The sequence below is a fragment of the Grus americana genome, chromosome 9 (assembly GCF_028858705.1).
Source record: "Grus americana isolate bGruAme1 chromosome 9, bGruAme1.mat, whole genome shotgun sequence".
NCBI classification, from domain to species: Eukaryota; Metazoa; Chordata; class Aves; order Gruiformes; family Gruidae; genus Grus; species Grus americana.
Window position 1 is genome coordinate 24,730,455 of NC_072860.1, and position 19,258 is coordinate 24,749,712.

The 19,258-nt window shown below is 39.5% G+C and overlaps 1 long non-coding RNA gene across 1 annotated transcript; it reads left to right on the top strand.

Annotated features, from left to right (window-relative positions):
• The first annotated feature begins 13,559 nt into the window (after nucleotides 1-13,559).
• LOC129210041 (uncharacterized) lies at nucleotides 13,560-15,303 on the top strand. The gene is made up of 3 exons (XR_008578289.1): nucleotides 13,560-13,656; nucleotides 14,785-14,930; nucleotides 15,024-15,303. It is a non-coding gene; the product is annotated as an uncharacterized LOC129210041 (long non-coding RNA).
• Nucleotides 15,304-19,258: the final 3,955 nt, after the last annotated feature.

Consider the following 19,258-nt stretch of genomic DNA (forward strand, 5'->3'; position numbering starts at 1 on the left):
CCCATAAAATTGATTTAATACATATAAACGGAGATTCTGGATATTGGTGGCATTCTTATTATTGCAATTAGATCACACCTTCCTGTGGCATGTTGTTTTCCTCATTGAAGGAATTAATCTTTGCCTGACAGAATACAAATGATTAAGAAGAGCTGAGTTCTCTCCGAGCTGCTGAAACGACTGCTAATTTTTGAGCACTTTTCAAATGATCCGTGGAAAAGATGAACATAAAGGTTAGCAAAGATATGCTCCATGGCTGCAATGCAAAGGGCAGGTTTCTAGTCTAGCAGATGCTGAAGCAAGTAGAAACATCCCATTTCAGAAGCTGACACAATTATGGATTAGGTAGGATTAGAGAGCATTCAGTTCATTTCTCTCTTTCTCTCTCCTTTGCCAGCTGTTACAAAACCTCCCTGGTTTCAGGTGTCTGGGGGAAGTATCGCTGAACTCGGATGGCAGTGGACAGAGCGTGGCTGAGCCACTGTTGCTTTTGACCTTCACTGCACCTTTAAGCCCTGGAAGTAGTCTGTACCTTTAAATGATTTTTGTGTTTGCTGTCACCAAACATGATGCTTGCTTGCTGAAAAAGGATAGAAACTGTGCTTCCTTATCTTACACAACGGGAAACAATATTAGCCCTGATAACGCACCCACTTACACTGCTATCTTTTTCAGTATCAAATTTTGCCCGTCGTATTTACAGTAACAAAATGTATTACATGCTGCTATGTTGACTGTGACTTTAGAGGAAGTTTGAACAGTAATCGCCAGGGGTACAATTCACTTGGATACGATTCACAACATACAGTTCAGAGATTAATAGATAACATAAAATGAAATTACAGATCAATGTGGCAAAGGATCATTCTAATGTGTTTGTAATCATTTTCTCATCCATTGGCTGTGCTATCTCTCTTACATATTGGCAGGGCTGCTTATCTAGAGGTACTGCAGCAACTCTGAACGTTTTATCACCTCCTTTAAAAGTGGAGTCAATTACAGCTCCAGATTAAAATAGTGATGTACTTCAGGGAGTGAAAATGATATCCTGTTATGTGTTTTCTGAAATTGCTGGTAGGGCCTAGCTGGTGAGTCATAACTCAAAACTTAATGAAATTAATAGAATGGCTTTGCAGCAGATCTCATCTTGGGGCGGGGGAGGACGCAGCTTCCTCCTGCACTGAGAACCTGCGGCAGCAAAACCAGTAACTTCACCTGCAAGAGGAGGAGGGTCTGTGGCGTGTGCGTGTGTGTGTACGTGTATGTGTAGGAGAGAGTCCGAGCTACCTGTGTAATAACACAAAACCCAAGAAATCACAATGAGAAGAGGGTGCGATTATTCTTTTTCCCTTTGTAGAGACAGAGAAGACCAGCGTGCACCTCTCGCGGTTGAGGTTCGTTCTTTCTGCTTTCTTGCAGGTCCCCCTCTGCTGCTTTGCAAAGGAGCTGTTTACCAAGAGGAGCTGCAACTAGTCTTGTGGGGGGTGTGGGCAAAAAGCCCTCAGGTGAGTATGAGCACTGATGACATGGACAGGGCCTAAATTCAAGAACCGCAAGAAGGACGGAGAATCAATCTGCTGGACATCATAGATGTTCAACCTGTAAACTAAACAAAAATTATGGGAAAAATGAGAAGAGCTATACATCTTACTCTGCAAGCCAGTTACTCTCATTAAAACCGAATATTTTTATTGCCTACTGCACAAATATAACTGCTCTACAAAGAGAAGACAGAAGGAAAACATGTTAATGACCTTCAAATATGTAGAAGGTTGTTACAGAGAGGAGGGGAAATCTGGTTTTCATTTCAAGGTAGACTGGGCAAGAGGCACTGAACTCTAACTGCTGTAGAGACATTTTAGATAGATGTTAGGAAGACTTTTCTAGTGGTCAAAGAACATATCTAGAGGGATAGTTTGACTTGGAAATGTGACACTTTTATTCCTTTTTAATTTTCTCTATGTCCTTTTGCATAGCGCTGTGATATACTAAGTAGTCATCCTAAAAATAGGTCCTTCAGCAATTTCACAAAACCCTCTGTATTTAAGGATGGATGTGCTTGGACATCTTTATGTCCCAGCGTAAGCAGATTAAAAAAGAAGATCCTTAACATCAGGTAATGTGTGAAAGGGGGAAAATGGCTGTTGGTTAGGGTCTTTTCAAAATACAGGATTCTGAATGTTTTGTTTTGAATTTCAGGGTTCTCAATACTTTACTGCAAAGTTCTTGATAGACTCTTATCCTTCCTGTCCCTGCATAAGGAAGAAAGACATCTGTGCTCGTTTAAATATACAAAGGTTCATATGCTTTTTTCTCCCTCTGAATCTTGGTTCTTGCTCCTTTAGTTTTTTTCTCCAGGAGTGATTCCAATTCAATCCACATTCAAGTTACATGGTGGCAACTGAAGTTATTGGCCATAGCTTAACATAAAGATAAAAAAGTGTTTTCTTGCAAAGGAGGTCAGAGATAATAAAAGGCAAAATTGAACTGTAAATGCTACTGTAAGAGGACCAGGGTGTGGGATGAGACGGCAAAGTGAAGGATCGATGCAAAATGTAGTTTCACAGCCCCTAAAAATGTAGTCTGAGGTTAGAGGTGTAACTCGTATTTGAAAGTCTGTTACAGTGACAAGAGTTACATAAAATGTTATATTCTAAGGCCTTTCAATGAAGTGCAAGCTCATTTTTAGATCTTGCCAGATTATTCAGATTTCACTTAGCATGACAGTCTCTGAACTAAGATTACCTTCACTTGATCTGTATGACTCAGAAAGAAGACATATAAAAATAGGATTCTAAATTTTGAGAGCCAAGCTAAATTCTGATGAAATTAGGTGGAGGAATACTGCCTGAAGACCTCAATCTGGAATAACGAGAGTGAAGCGGTTTTGCAGAGGCTATGAGATTATAGATTTAAGTAGTTAGTAATGTGCATTCTGCGTTATGTCTTTTTTAAAAAATAAGATTTATATAAATCTTTTATATTCATATATCTTTTATCTCTGTCTCTTTTTTATATATATTTATTACTAAATGTAGTATAGGTATCTAAGTTGCACTTATGTCAAAATGCAAAGCAAGAGAATGAAAAAAGAAAAAAAAAATAAATTGGTTATGAATCTTCTTCGTGAACAGTGTACCAACTACATCAGGAGAAATATATATATCCAGGGATGTATGATTTCTTTAAATCTAGGTGAAAAAGTGTTGCCCTGAATTGTTCATTACTGATGTTTCCATTTTCTCCTTTATGAATTTATTATAAAGGAGAGGTCCTCTTCTTCAGGATAAGGTTTGGGAAAATATAAATAGGAGCTGTCTGTGTCTTTTCCAGAATGGGTTTAAGAACAGTATTAATCATTATGCTCATTGCAAAACTTAAATAAACTTAAATAAATCTAATAACAAAATTTTGGTAAAAGACTTTGTACCTTGGAACTGGGGAGAGTATTTGGCTATATTTGTATTTAGGATTATTAAATCTCAATCAGCTAGAGTCCCCGAAAATCCATCTAAGGTGAGAATCATAGAATCATAGGATGGTTTGGGTTGGAAGGGACCTTAAAGATCATCTCGTTCCAACCCCCCTGCTGCGGGCAGGGACACCCTCCACTAGACCACGTTGCCCACAGCCCCATCCCGTGTCCCAGTGAGACAGAGAAGAGGCTCAGCAGAGCTTTGCCTGTGAACGTGATGTCCAGCGGAGGGAAGGCCATCAGACTGTCAGGGAAGGCGAGAGGCAAACCCACCTTCTGGGTTAAATTTGCTGCCTCTGTTCCTTCTGTCGGCTCCTGGGAGCTGCTGAACTCAGAGGAAGGCATGAAGGGTGGAGTCGGTCAAGGCATGAGATGGGAATTGGAGTTGGATGAAAGGGGCTGAGCTGAACAGGGAGATCCAAACTAGAGACTGGCCTGGGCGGGCAGAATATTGAGATGGATAAAGAATTGGGAAGAGCAGGGAAGGAGTGAAGAGTGTGGCCTGGCCACATGCGAAGTTAAATTGTTTAAAGTTACATGACAGACACGTGCCTGTTTTGAGCTAATTCACCACCCTGCAAAAGTACTAAGTCAGTTCAGAAAGCAGTGCATGTTTTGGGCAAAGTACACTGATTGAATACTTTAGTCCTGGGGCTGTTTCCTGTTTTTTAGACCTGGCAGGTTTTGCTGGCCTGAGCACTTGCTGTTGTGTTTTATTGAGCAGTATAGATATATAATTTAGTTGCATCTCTTTTTGTTGTGTGTTGTGACCCTGCGCTTGTTTTTTCCTTTTTTTTTTTTTTTTCTTTTTTGTTTGTTTTCCCCCAGGATATAACACAGATCAATTTTTGGCATTTGGCTTTCATCAGTATTTCAGTGTCATGAGTATTTCAGCGGAGCTTGAAAAACCAATGGGATCATATATGGTGCAGGGAAATGAGTTGGCAGACTCTCAAGGTAATTAGGCAGCAATGCAGAGACCAGTTTTTCCTTCTAAACTGTTGACTGGTATGGATCTGAGAAAGGGGACTGTTATCTTTGCAATTTATCAAAGAAGCTTTGGCAACCTAATTATTATCAGCCATTGGCTGCTGCTCATGCCATAGCAGGTGTAGGGTAGACAATAAGGCTAAATGGGTTACAGAGGTTTGGCTTCATTCTAGGCTTAGCTTTGCTCCCACAAAATTCAGCAAGAGCTTTGCCATTGGCGTGGAAGGAAGACAAGGACCTTTTATCCTTAGGGGCCTCAGTAGAAGATGCGGAGTACCGTTACCTTCTATTGTTGACATTTGTGCTGCATCCGCTGCGTGGACCCGTATTCACACCTTTGGAGGAGGATCAGGAATCCAGCTTCTTTCTGTGGGAGATGAAGAGATACTATGCAGTTGTTAGGCATTAATTTTAGAAGTTTGACTTTTCAGTATCACCTACCTTCCAACACTCACTTACTAGTTTTCCTGTTTTATTACATGATCCCTTTTGCTTTCATTGCAGTGAAATTAACACTTATCAGCCCAGAACTTCGTTGTACTTATCTTGTATCTACCTGCAGCCCAATTTCTGTCTTGCAATTTATGTCAGAAGTCATTGCTGACTGCTGCGGTCATAGACGTCTGACTGCCATTGCGTTGCAGGATCTCACATCCCGTTGCCTTTTTAAGCTGAGTTCTGACTTTTAAATTGTACTGATAAAACAGAAAGAGCATAAGTCTTACGGCAGTCGAGTACACGGACTGTTTGAGTATACTTTTATGGAGTTATTCTAACTGCAGTGTCTTGTTGGCAAATCTTGACACTTAGGTTTGATGTGTGGCACTAGGATGAACTTTTAGTACACTGCTAGGATCTTATCCTTTAGGCTTGTTTGCAGGAAAAAGCGTCTTGCTGCTATTTGTTGTGATAAGTTGGAAATCTTTAGCACCAGACTGCGTTTTCAGAACTTTTCTACTCTAATACACCTCTGATGGAGAGAAGAAAAATTGGCATCTGCCATGCCAGTCTATGGGAATATGTACCCAAACCCCATCTGAGATTTGATTTGAATCTTTATACACAGGAAAAGCACCTTGCACCAGTTTTTTCCCCTTCTATTACTCACAATTATTAGTATTTCTCAAACGATGATTTACTGTTTGTGTTTCTCAAAGTTCAGGAAAATAAATTCAGGAAAATTTTGTTCCAGAGGAATTTAAAACTGCTTGAGAGAGTCTTAAGATCATGCAAGCATCAAGTTAGCATTTCTGGTGGGAATAAGAGCTATGTAATCTGCCCAGCTTAACACGCTAGGAAACTTGAGCCAGTCTTTATGCACCATGCTTTCTTCTAGGGAATATATAAAAGAACATATGAAGATCTGAGGGTGCTCAGATTTATACGTTGTGCGTACAGCTCCAGACTGAACTGGGACGGTGACTGGAGCCAGAGAGATGGCTCCAGACCTAAAGAGCTTTGCCTTTTCTGAGGTTCAGGTGAGCAGAGCTGGGATGGCAGCTGAGCTGTAAAGCTTTCTGAGCAAGGTGTATACGTACGTACAGGAATGCACGGATGTGGCAGCACTGGTGCATGGAACCTTTTCCCAGTTATGAACTAGGAGCTGGAGCTGAATATGTATTTTTTCAGTGAGATCCCTAAACGGGCATTGTGTGATGGATTAATTCAGGGAAGTCCTGTGGCCTGTGCTCCGCTGGAGGCTAGTAGATCCCAGCTGTTGCTTTTACCTTGTAGTCTATGCGTGGATGATGTCTCTGAGAGTACGAACAAGAGAGAAATATAGATGAATAACTCCAATGTACAAGATCTTGCTATTTTCCCCCAAAATAATTTAACTCATTCCATTTGGAGAATCTCTGCATGATGTCAGAGAGAGTGCAAAGTCTATTGCATGCGACCGAGCTGCTGCTCTTTCTTTTCTTTTTCATAAAATGAATAAACTATACCCATGAGTTTCATTTAACATTATAATTTCTCTTCTCCTTGAAAAACTTTTGATAAGTAGCTTAATAGAAAAACACTGCGGAGTTAGGTTTTGGGGTTTTTTTTTCTTTAAATTTTTTTTAACAGAAGCCTCTATCCCAAAGGAAAGAATTTGTAGTCTGGTAATTCACTTTAGTCTGATGTTTAATTAATTTTGATTTCATTTGCTCAATTTCAGGGAATCTAAAGTGTTTTGCAGGAAGAAATAGATGGAGAAATGAAAACTATTCAGCTTGCTTGTGGTTTTGTTATTCCAATAGACTGATAGTTTGAATGCTTTGCAGGACTAGTGACCTCATAGAGCGAGTCAGCACAGAGTCAGTGCACTTTGGCTGCAGTGAGCTGAAACCCGAATTTTTTCATTAGTGCATGTCATTATTCACTGCCTTTGCCTGAAGCAGAGAAGCAGAAGACAAAATCAAACTAGCAAACCCCCACTTCTTTACACAGAAATACTTAACCTGGCCCCAGACGTTTCCTTTGTAGATCATAATTCCTAAACAGGACGAAAGCAGTAATCAGTAGTCGTTTCCAAGTGACTGCACCAGCCTTCACCTGATTGCTGTTGGAGCGAAAGGAAGAGGAAAGAGCCTCGGTCTCTCCCTGGATCAGCTCCGGGGTTTGGCAAGCACATGGAAAGTGGGAGCCTTAGAAAATGTGTGAACAAAACAGAAGGCGGCTCTCTACCTTCTGAGCGGTCTGCTGTATGCAGAGGCTGAAAGAGAGGAATTTTTCTGCTGTCTCTCTTTTTCCCTTCAGCTGTTTAGCCTGTCAGTCCCATGATACGTACAGACTTCGCAGGCAGGACTTAGCATTAACTGCGATCTGAGCCTGGACCAGGGACCCTTCACCTCACTGAGGGTAAATTGAATTTCTTCCCCTTCCTACAGCTTTATACGTGAACCGGGGTCTTAGATGATAAACTTCAATGATGAGGATAAAAAGCAGATGCTCTTTTGCCAATGCCTCCTTTTAATCTTTTGGGAATGCAGTTTAGTACATGTGAAGATAATGAATTTATCTGTGCTGAACACATATCATCAAAATAGAAAATCTCTAGTTATAACTTGTTTTTAAGCAACAGCAATGAAACAACCCTTCATTTATCTTGACTGTTCCCGTGCTGCTATAAGGGCTGGTAACCTATGGAGAGTTCCACGTCAGAGCAAACCGATGAAAAAGGCTGCATTAACCATTTAAGACATTTAAGAATGTAATTTTACTGTCATTTTCAAGACCTTCTGAAAGGAATACGTTAAATCCATTGATGAACACTACCAAACACTGACCCCCATATCAGAAAAATATGCTTTTAAATGTACCAAAGATTGATAATTCTTCCTGTGCTTTGTATGTCAGAATATCTGAAACTAAAACATAGTGCTCAGAGGAAATATCTCACCAGCTGAGCAACAAACTCAAAATGAAACTACCTGCAGAACTGTTAGTTTTACGTTATTTATTTGAAAGTATGGCTAAATGCCTTACAGGGTAATGCAGTTTAGACATGCGCGTAGCTACTGCTTCAATACCTTGCTTCCACGCACTCTGCATCTCGCTGCACCCAGCCTGATGGGAATTCGGTTTTGTGGGGTAATGATTAGTCACATCTGAGTAGAAGCTGTTCTGAAAATTACGTTCTTTCTTTTTCTCTTTTTTTTTTTTTTTATTTTTTCATAGGCACTTTCTACCTGTGCCCTTGCAGTTGACAGGAGTTGGATGCAGACTTTAATGGGACAAGGGATGGGCTACCGATGGGCAGCTCTGGTCTTTTGAACAGCCTCGTATCCCTATTTGAAGTACTTCAGGGACACCAGGCAGGTTTATCTTCGTTGCAGAGCCATGCCAAATTTTTTTGTAGGGAAAGCAGAGGCAGCTGCTGGAAATACCCTCGATGACCCTCAGTTTTGCAACCAGAATTGTGAATTTCTTTAACTAGTCTGGAGTACCCTGACAGGGCAGGAATCTGAAGCTGTCCTGTACTCCTCGTGCAGGGCTGCTCTGACCTTTTCTAGCAGTCTTTATGCCGTTTCTGTTCTGTCTTTGCTTCTTGATTACAGCTTCCTGTTCCGTGGGGAAGCTGTCGGCCAGAATACAAAGCATTAACGCATTCAGAGTAGAGGGGTTTATGTCAATGAATACCCTGGAAACTCCAAAGCAGAGAGTTTGTTCTCGTGGCAATAACTGCAAGAACTGGAGTGGTGTGAATGAGAATGAGGCGAGTCACTCACACGTGAGCTTAACTTTCCCAGACAAAAGCCTGAAATTAGAACTTTGATCCAAACCCCTTTGAGTCCTCACTGTGAAACGTCTTGGTCTCAGCGGGACGGATGTTTAAGGTGTGATCCCTGGCAGCGGTGCGTACGGTCAGCATACTTACACCATTGTTATTGTATAGGAGGGATTGTACAAACGGGCTGATGTAACGTTAGTGTGGGAATAACAAAAATGTCATTAAGGACTGCAGTAAATGGCTTGTGAATTACAGCAAAAGTTGTGTTTGGCAGAATTATGAACTATGGATGAGCATATACAGGTGGGACCCAGCAATCCATCAGTAAGACATGTTTCCCAATCCCTAATGCCAGGAGGCCTGGCATTATGCAGCTAATAAAATGAGAGAGACAGGGGTACGTGAATGCCCACGTTGCAAAGCGTACTCTGCATGTCTACGATTAATGGCACTTGTGAATTACGGAGTGATGACAAACACCATCACTATCGCAAGGGAGACCAGAGGGTTCGTTCTGGGCAGATAAAATAAATTACGTAGTTGTACACAACTCCTTAGATCTTCTTAGCCAATGGCCTCAGGCAACTAAATGAGCCAGAAACTGAGCTCTCCACAAGCATTTAAATAGCAACTGTTCACATGCATGCACAAGCAATTACTTGGTGTTGAAATAAGAAAAGAAAATTGAATATAAAATCTGTTGGGTAGGGAATAACACTGTATTTGTTTCCTGGCCAGTCAGGGACTTTGCTAAGCACAATTCCAAAGTTCAGATAAAAAAAACAAGTTTGAAAAAGAGAATAAAAATGCCAAGAAATTTCAGATACTTGATTACGTTGTGGCACAGTATAAGCACTAGCTTGCGTATATACATGCCGTCCAAGATGATTGAGTATTGTGTGTTGCAAAAAGTAAAAGAACCATTAATTTACTATCTGTACCTAACTACCCGTAAGAGACCCTGCAATGTTAAGCAGACCAATACCTTAACAAACCTGGAATTAGCGCGTTGGGGTTTCCGCATGCACTGGCTACCTAGGCAGGGCATACAAGTGAATGATGGCGTAATTGGATGAATCACTCAATAATTTGAATAGCAAAAAGCTGCAAGGCACATCCTTGACTGAGGCATTTTCTAAATATAAAAATGGGCTCCATTTCTTAGACAAATAATTTTAAATACCTGATACAACTTCAACAGTATCACTATGATTAGTTTTTAATTTCTTATCGGAGTTTGGTAGAAATGCAAACTTTTAAAAGATCACTGCAAACGTTAACATTTCTAAACAACGTTAGTGGGTTATTTTCCCAATAGGTTGCTTCTAATTCCCTAATTTTTTTTTTCTGCAGTGTCAGAGCACATATGAAATGAAAATTCATTAGAAAGAAACTCTGAGAGTTATAATATTATCAAGTTAAGTAGGTTCAGAATGTTAAATGTGTTGAGGGACTACAAATCTAAAGGAGGGATTTTGAGGGATGGTTATGTCTCTACTCCTTCCTGGGCTACAACTTCTAAATACCTCTAGAGATTTGCATCTTTAAATGGAAACTGTTAATCTCAAGTTGTCCAGCTCCAGATATTTTTTTTTATTTTTTTTTTTAAAATGTACTTAAACACCTCATGGCAATTTCAAATGCAATTAGATCCCATTAAATTCCAGAAAGTTTATATATATAAATAGGTACCTATCTGTAGTGAAAGGTCTTAAAAAGTCTGGTTCTAGTGAAGGGTGGACTGATGTTTCAACAAAGAACAGTCTTTTTTTTTCTTATTTTTTATTTTACTGTGATTTCTTTGTGCAAGCTGAGTAAATGATGTTGGCATCTGGGGGAACTGCAGTGCTGTAGGACGATGAAATCCTTCCCTGACTGGTAACAGGGCGGCCAGGGCTGTCTGCGTGTCGCTGGGAGGTGCTGGGGGCACAGCTGGGCTTTGGCCCCTGGCGTCCTGCGGGTGAAGTCAAAGGCGATTCGTGCCTTCGCTGCAGGAGAAGGCTCTTCCTCCTGCATGGAGGAAAGGTGCAAGGAAGTTCCTCCCTTGTGAAACATCAGCAAGATGCTGAGAAACTGAGATGATGTCATAAGATTATAATGCAAAGTAAGATTTTAGAAGATTGCTTAAAATTCACCAGTTTGTAGGTGGCTCCTTTATTCTCACTGTTTTGTTTTGTGTTTGTTTGGCTGGCTGGCTGGTTGGTTTTTTTAAATTGTGATAATAGATGGTACAAAGTTATCTAAACAAATTCAAATCTGTAACATACTGGATCAGTGCATGGTGTTTGCATTAACTCACGAGTCTCCATGTGCAACTGTTATTGTGAGTTTGTGGGTAGCGCAGTGTGTTCCAAACACAGGCGCACGCAGACACCGTTCTTTCCTTTGGATTTTACTTTTGGTTCTCATCTGCCTGGTTTTTTACTTCATCTAAAATAAGATGACTATGAACAGAAAGTGCATATTTGCTTTCTAGATATAGAAAAGATATTAAAGATTTTTTTCTATTTATTGAAGTTTTCTAAAGTGTTACAGTAAGATTTCCAGATGGTGAAAGCAACATAACTTGTAAGCTGGTTTTTAAAAAAAAAATAATTATTTTTGTATCATGATCTATAAGCTTACAGACTTTGAACTGATACGTAAACCAGCAGGCTCTTACCGTGTTTTAAAGTTGTGAATTTAGCTGGACCAGAGCCTTTTTCTGTAGTAGTGTTGCTATTTGCAGTGTCACCAAACCCCTGTAGAGATGCGCTGGCATATGTGTTAAGTAACCTTTTATTCTTGGGGAATTTTCATTCAGTGGTAAGATTTTTAATAGGGTGCAATTAAAAGTCAATCAATAGTATTCCGTGTGCGTAGTGCTGACTTTCAGAAATGTAAGTAAATATATGGCATATTTTTCTTTGTTAATGTGTGAGCATCTTCAGTTGGAATAGCTACTTTCACTTGCCAGCTACAGGATCAATAAATATGTTTAATGTGTATTTCAGAATGTGCAAACCAGCAGAAAGCTTGCTGTTAAACAGCTTATTTTCAGAGCTACCGTACCCCAGGAACCTGCTGATGTTTACTGAGATTTTTCTATCTGATATTCTGTTACTGAAAAATCCTGGTTTTATAAAGATAGGTATCTTGGGGAAGACATAGGTGATTTGTGTGTTTATTGAATCACTCTGAGCAGCAGCAAGGAAAGGCATTTTAAATAAGAATGAAAATAGCGGATGTATTATCCATGATTATCTTTCATTGCTTCTCTTAACTTGTCCGCTTTTCTTCCATGATAAAAACTGTTTCTGAGTGAGGGGAATTTAAGAGGTATTTCCAATGAAATTTGTTGATATGTGCTCATCTGTCAAAACTGAATTGCTGATTACAGCTGGTTTATTCTGATTTGTTTCTCCAGTCAACCACCTTGAAAGAATATTTCATGCAGTTGACAGATTGGTTATTTTTTAATTAAAAAAAAATAAAACAAAATCAAGTTCTCTTAAATTTCATCAATTCAAATTCTTGAAAAGGAATATTAAAATTATTTCGAAGTGGGGTTTTTGTGTTTTGTTCCCCCCACCCCAATTTATGGGAGATTTTGTGTACCCAATTTTTATCTTAATATTTGTAACATTCCAGTGTTTGTGGGTTGGTAAGGTATTTCATGTTCATCTTCAGTGCACACAGCCATTGTGCTTCTTGGTGTTCAAAGGAAATTAGTAATTTATTGTTAACAAGACAAAATTTATGATCAGAAATGTGTCTATCTTTTTTATTTGGATAAAGATGTTGATGCATGAGCAATTCTGGAGAAAGTCGGCAGCGCTGGGATCTGCACTGAGTGACTGATATCATACGCTTTTGAGGGCTTAAATATCTTCCTCAAGAATTATAGGGCAGCAGGAGGATTGTTGCTAAATTCTTGTATACCTGAAACTTTGTCTAATAAATGGAAGTAGAATAGATGAAGTTCATTAAAACGAGAGGGAATATCTAAATTGAGATTCCACAATGAGATTGATGAAATTTTTTTCCCTATGTTATGGCCTTGGAGCGATTCCTTATATACAATGGTGTGACTGCACTGGAAAACAATTCGATATTGAGGTGCTTAGCCTTTTAATAGTTATAATTTTTGACGCTGATTTATATAGAGCTGCAGCTGGTTTTAAAAATCACCGAACGTACTTGGATGCTGGCGGTGTCCCCCTCACTCGTACACCCTGCCACCATTGCACGAAGGTGCCAGGATGAAACGCAGAGCGACATTTGCAGCCAGTATGTTTCCATTCGCTGACCTTAAAACAATTTAAGCCAGCGGTTTCTGCCATTACGGAATTTAGTGTGCTCTGTTCCTGGGGAGGAACATCACATCCATCGAGCACAACACTATAAAACCCAGTGCACAAGTACACTCATGATAATCTAGAGAATGCTCCAGCATGTTATCCCTTTTATTTTCCTGCCACAAAAATAAAGGGCAAGCCTTAAATCCGACCGAACTATAATGTAAAAGCTGAGCAACTGTCAGTTTTATTTTGGCTGGCTTCCCTGTAGAATTGCTAAGACGCGAAGCAAACCAAAGGGCCACCGCGTGGGAAGTATGTGGAGTTCGAGGGCTCCCTTTATGTCTGCTGCCGTTACCGAAGTCAAAATGCACCTTAATTTCATTCCCCTGCCTTCTCTGCAATGCTGTTTCCGAACTACCGCACATATGCACGGTGTGCTGCTCAGTGTGACCCTGCAAAGGGCAGCAGAGCTTAGGAGCTGTACGCTGAAAGGACAATAATGATCCACCACAGGAAGAAGTGTTACTTTTTAATTATTATTATTTTTTTTTTTTATTTCAGCAGCTCTTAATTCTCTCTTTTTTTTTTTTTTCCAGTTCTTCATTTTCCTCGTCTGGGAGGAGCAGTTCTTTGTGTTATGATCAAAGGGGGAAAGAGGATGTCTGATAATACGAGGACTTCCAGAGTGTGCCAACGTGAGTAGAGGAAAAGAGGGGGAGGAAGGAAAAGTGAGTTTTACAAGTATTTTATTTTCAAGAAATAGGGTTTGTTGCAAGAAAACATTGGTGTACGCTTGAACTGAGAAGCCAAACACTCTGAAATCATGCTGTTCTGCTTTTATACCGTGGGAAAGTGTAATTGTTCTTTCACAGTCATCTAGTTTTTTAAAACTCCAAAGTTTGTCAGAGTAGTTACCTTCGTTTCCATTCCTTTTGCGATGAATTCCATGGTATAAAGGAAATTTAAAAACCCCCAAAACTGTGGAGGATAAATCTCTGGGAAATAATAACTGATTAAAGATGGCAAGTCTTATCCTTGAGAGTAGGAGGTGTTAATGAGACACAGAAGTGATTTTGTTCCTCTCTACCAATGAAGGATTCGTCTCAGCAGAAGAGCTCAAATGATGACATTTATACCATCTGCCATGGAAGCTGGGACTTTCCGCTGTCACTTCCATGATGGAATCACCTAACGGATTTTACCCAGTTTTCAGTAACCCAGACAGGATACAGAGCTGGACTTGGCAGCTCATGCTTACCTTAATAAGAAAAAAATAATAAATGGAAACCTCGAGTGCTTTCTAGCAGTGCAAAGAGACAGCAGGTCACTCCTGAGCTGCAGATTAATTTAGACACGTAGCCAGGACTTCTTTCCTACTTCTTACAAAAAGTTTATTTCTCATCATCTCAGCTTTGAAAGGCCTAAGAAATCGGGACTTAGAATATTTTCTTTTTGTTGTTGTTATCTTTTTATGAAGATAAAAGTATTCCTTTTTGACATGGAGGACAACATTAGGGATTTTAGATTTCCTTTTTTAACTCTCTTTTATCAAAAATATTGAATGTCTTGCTTTATTTTTTTTTTTTTCTCATGTTCAGCAGAGCTTGCAAATGCCTACATCTCTTGGGGCAACAGCAATATTTGTATAAGAAGGGTAGAAAGCTGGATGGAAATTTGTTAACCGTGTGCTGATTTTTAATTTTTTTTTTTATTTTTGTGAAAACAAATCCTATTGTGTGGGTTGCTTCCATAACAGTCTCTTCTCCAGTGTTCCTACAACATATATTAATTAGGGTCCTCACCATGCTCTCACGCTCTGTTAGGTTGTTGATAACTTCTACGGGAGGGGTCTTGCCAAATGACTACAATCAAGCTCCTACCTCTGTACAGCCTAAGACAATTCCTCCCTTCATCCACAGCGATTATGACTATTGAATAGGAAACCAACCGGTTACGCTGAGCTCCTACTGTAAGTGAGATTCAAAAGTAGAGAAATTACATTATATATACCATTAACAGTCTTGATTCTAAGTCTTTTCCTTTCTTTCTTCTTTGGGTTCAGCTTTCTTGCATTTTGTGAGGTCCGCAGTAGCATCTGTACGACGGGGCGATGGCGAAGGGGCTGTTCAGAGGGTGATTGGTGTCGCCTTGCCTGACAACCATCTCACAACAGGGATAGTTTCATTCTGCTGCGATCTAGTGATGTCTGCTCGCTCTGGAGTGCTGTACCCTACCTGTTATGTTATTTTTCTGCTATACCAAAAAAAATGTGGAGGTATTAGAGCTTTTTTTTTTTTTTTTAAAAAGCAGCTCAAACGTTCAAACATCTTCCTCTGAAGTGAGTAAAGCAACCTGGTTAGCAGGTTGCCGTGCAAGGTGCTACAGCTGAACTGGATGGTGGGAAGTTTGTACGGAACGAAGTGCTGGAATTGGCGGTGCCCTTTGAAGCTAACAGCATCCCTGCCTCTGCTTTGGTTCTCCCTGCGAGTGGGAGAAACCATAGTATCCATTTGGGGAAGCATTGCAGAAGCGTTTTCATGCTTGCAAACCCCACTGATCCTTCAGTAACCTCCTCCTCCTCCTCAGCCTTTGCCCCAGTCCTTGTTACTCTACGTTCTCTCACATTAAATTACATGAACTACTTGTGGGAGCTGAGAGACTGCAACCGGCTGGCCCTTCCCTGCCCGTGTCTGTTTGCGTGGTACGTTCAGTTTGCAGGAACTCTTTGCAGAGCTGTATGTCCCAGCCTCAATTAAGCGTTGCTTTGCCTGGCCAGGTTTGGATCAGAGTCCACTCTCTTGTTGCCTATTGAGACATGTCGAATTTGCATCTGGATCAAGAACTATCGAATGGAGGCTGCTCAGATTGTAAATAACAATGAGCTACATGTAGTATATTATTTTAATTAATTAATTGAATTATATTTTAAAAAATGACCAGTATATGCAGAGCATTGGACTAAAACGTATGTTCAAACATAAGTACTAAAAGCTATATTTTGAAATCCATATATTGACTCCTAAGTACATGACCCAGTTTCCTCTGCGTGTGCTGTGCATGGCCTGTGTTTCCGAGTCAGAATTTCATTTAAACTAGAAATAAGAAAAGCTGGTCCTTAATAATTTTAAATTATTTTATTATAAAATACGAAGGAGAAGATAAAAAAATCCTTTTTTCCTTTCTGTACCCATCATCCCCCAGAACTAAATGTATGAAAATTTACCTACTAAGAAAGAATAGGCATCTAAATTAAGAGTAAAGTTTTTTACTTGGTTTCAGGTTGCAATAAAATGTCATACTCTTAGCGGAGGTGTTATGGGTCACTTGCTTAGCTCGGAAAAACATGGTATCTAATTGAATATGTCACTTAGTGTGCTGTAATTGTCTCTCTCCTTGCCACGGAGGGGCCAGGGAGCGGGACGTAATGTAGTAGACTTAGTCACCCCTTGGGTTTAACTGCACAGCTCGAACTTGAGAGATAAGGGATGTCGGTGGGTGGTACGTGCTGTTTCTCTTGGTTATCTCTGTGTAAGTTACATGATAGTCAAATCATTAAGAAAAAAAGGGTATTTCTGAGATTAGTGCCTTTTGGTAAATCATGAAAAATAGCATAGCATTGTTACTGAGGCAAAGTCAATGATTCTTTGCCTTCCAGGACTTTGATATCAGAATAGATAAAAAAGACAGAATGAAAAGGAGCACCTAGATGCTGGGAGTGCAGGCAATCAATCTTTGCATCGTCTGTGTTAGGCCTTTAATGTAGCTCCCCAGTCTCTCTGGGATTTCCCCTGTAGAAATGAGGTGAAATTAGGTGTCTCCAGGAGCAGTCCGCATCGCCTAGAATAGGCTATTATTCCAAATAACCTTTTCAAAACACCCAGTTGCTCTCCATTCGTCGTAAGGAAGCCCAAGGAGACTAGCAGGTGAGCTAAGTTAGGTGCCTAGACTTAAATCAACTCAGTCTCCATAAAACTATGATGATGCAACTCCGCAAACGTGAACAAGGTGTCCTTGAAGATGCCATGTGCCCAGAAGACTAACAAGATGTAAAACAGGCCATATTCAAGGTTTCTCTCTCGTCTGCATGTCAAAGATCAGCCAGATGTAGTGACACAGACTGCTTCAAGGACCTTGAAGTCCAGCTATTTTATTGCTCTTTCTTCCATGCGTAATAGCAGAATCATGGACTCTAGCTAAATTTTATGATCTGCTTTTAAAATGTAACTTTGAAATTCATGCTGGTTTCTGTTGCAGTACTGAAATACACCCTTTCTTTAATGCTTTATAGTTAAAAAGTAGTTATATTTATTCCTAGAGATGGTATTATTTGGAAAGAAAATGAATACTTTTTTTTAATATCAGTCTGCAAAATTCTTTTGGAATGACAGGTAGTACTTAAAAGGACAGGGTTTTTTTCCCCCCTTTTTTCTAGCGCAATGAAAAAATCAGAATTACACTCAGATTCTAAAGAAACTGAAACCAAATATTATAAAAGCTGAAAAACATGATCAACAGACAAAACAAAACCTGTTTAGTAAAAGACCCCCAAAGTACGTAAAAAATGAAATCCTCCTCCTATTGATGTTAAACAAATATAGGTCATCGTTTCAACTATTATTTTGTAAAGCTTTGATGCAGTGAGGTTGGGTTGCTTTTTGAGAAGAAAAGAAGTGACTATTCCACTCCAGTGGTAAGAAACAACAGATATAGGTAGGATATCGTTTTTTCATGCAGAATAACATGTTTTTGAAAAACATACCACTGGTGTAGATGTAAAGAGAGGAGGGAAACATCTTAAGCATGCCATAAACTCAACATACTGTCAATCCGATAAGCTGCAGCAGTTTTGCTGTTCATTTTTATTAAATGCACTTTATTAGGATCTTCATGCTTCAGAGATATGTAAAGCATATCATATTCGTAGTTTCAGTCTTCTAATTGACTCTGATATTTTTTTTCCTCGAGAAGTCTTCATTAAAGGGAAATGATTTTGCAGTCGATACCTTATGATTCGTTATAATGCAAGTAACATTTAGCACATCTTGTAGACTGTCTGAAGAATTCCCACAAGCTTCCTAGCAAATGTCATCTTACTTCTGAATTGAGTGAAGCACTGCCTTCCTTTTGCTTTCCTGCAATTTGTCATGCTTCATACTTGGCTAAATCTGCCAATTTTCATTGTCCTCACTGACAACAGCTGTCAGCATGCCATTTATGTCTTCAAAACTCTTGGTGGCAGCATCCTCTAAGTTACAGGATTGAAATGCAACCTGAGCAACTTTGAGATTTAGATCCTTCTGACTTGCTGTATCATGCTCAGAAATAGCACCACAAAATCCCTTAATTGCCCTAGAAAGGAAGAACACAGCTGGATGTTACAAAGTGGCCAACAGGTCCAATAAAGTCATCATTATTTCCTACACCGCTTTGAAGAACTCGTGTTGACAGTGACGGAATTAAAATCATTCGGAGAAGCAGACGTGTAATGAATCTAATCACTGTGAAAAGACAGGGTGCAGGCCAGCTAAGTAATTTTCTTCTTTTGTTAGCCACAGAGCTGAGTAGATGCTTTCCTTTGTACGTTCTCATTTATTGCGAACTCATGACTGCTTTTGAGTTCTTCCCAAAACTAAGAGCTGGGAATCTATAAGATACAAATTGTGGACAATTCCCAGTTTTAAGAACAGGGTTGGGGATAATTTGTAATCTGCCATGAGAGAAGTTCCACTCTTTTATGATTAACCTTTCAACTGGGGAGTTGGGTTTGGTTTTGGTGGCACGGGTTTTTAATTTCAGGAGATTAAGAAATTCCTTCTGAATTGCAGCCGCTCATTGAGTTTGCATCTGCCGTAGATATGGATATATTGTAATTCAGTCACCATTTATCCAGGCTCACAGCCACCGTGCTAAAGAGTTGGATAAGTTATTGCCATCGTCCTCGTCTGTTGTTTGTTAGGTGAGAGAACTCCAGGGAGGGTTTTAGTTTCTCAAAGCTATCTCAGTCAGAATTTTCTTTTAAAACAATTTAAAATGTTGATTATTCTGGTCATTAATTTTATAAAACCCAAAATATTTGACTTAGTAATTAGGAGAAGTAGTTCCAGTTTGAGGCATATTTCTAGTACTCATTATTTATTATTATTGTTACTGTTTACTGTCGTTTTATGGATATGATAATTTTCATTTAGATTTTTCAGTTCTATGAATTCAGAAGACACTGAAAAATTATTTTTCTATATTTTAAAATGAAAACATTTCTAAACATTATGATATTTAATATTGTAAATAAGAAAACAA